Source organism: Wasmannia auropunctata, unplaced genomic scaffold (genome assembly GCF_000956235.1).
Source record: "Wasmannia auropunctata unplaced genomic scaffold, wasmannia.A_1.0 LD336076.1, whole genome shotgun sequence".
NCBI lineage: Eukaryota > Metazoa > Arthropoda > Insecta > Hymenoptera > Formicidae > Wasmannia > Wasmannia auropunctata.
Window position 1 is genome coordinate 340,992 of NW_012026814.1, and position 1,000 is coordinate 341,991.

The window sequence follows — 1,000 nt, forward strand, 5'->3', positions numbered from 1 at the left end:
ATGTAATTTCAATCTGCTTTAATAATATCTAATTTTTAGAATTTGAGTTGATTGTAATCCGGTGTAATTCGAAATTCACCGATTTTAAGGATATAAACTAAATCGGTTTGAATGCAATAAAAATACCAATTTTATCTGTGATCAGTATAATAGTAATTTGTTTGAATTTTTTTGCATACATTTGTATGAAACGCTATCGTTTCTCTTGATCCAGTATTTTACATTGTGTTGTACTTATTTGTATTTTACTGTCGTTATTTCGACTATCTATCATGTTAGTGTATGTTAATATTATAAAAAAAATATTTTCATCTTTTTGATAACTTTATTGATCTGATCTATCACGGATATGTATTTATTAATATCGAGTAATCATGGATCATCATGAAGTGTCTGCAGTTCTCAATCACATATGTCAAGCAGCGTTGACGGCAGTCGTGGCTTGGATGGGTGACCGTTAGTTGAAAAAATGTGATTAAATCCGATTTAAAAAAAGTAATCCATTTCAATTGAGATTTGTGTCCTGAAATAATATGTGTGCATTGAAATGTTGTATTAATCCTTACATTTGTCATAAATTCGAGTTTGGCTTCGAAAATTTTTTCTTGTTATTGGTTCGATTAATTCTATATTACATTTAGAATAATAAAATATATATGAAATTTTATTATTAGTTAAACTATATAATTAATTTTGACATGATATATTCATATATCAATCAGTAAATTTTGGATCGACCATTTTTGGTTCGACCAAAAGATTTTAATCCTTTTTAATACCGTATTTTCAGTGCAGAAATCCCGATCGATTCGGATAACTTTTTGGTAAATATATCGATGAAGGGAGGCTGCTCCAATGACCTTGACCTTTATATATGTTCTCAAGGGCATAACCCCAAGTGACCTTCAAGTGGTTTTAGCCGTCGCTCGTTATTCGTTAAAAAGTTATTAACAAAATATATGTGGAAGTATGTGTGGACAGAATAGGCATAAATATAACT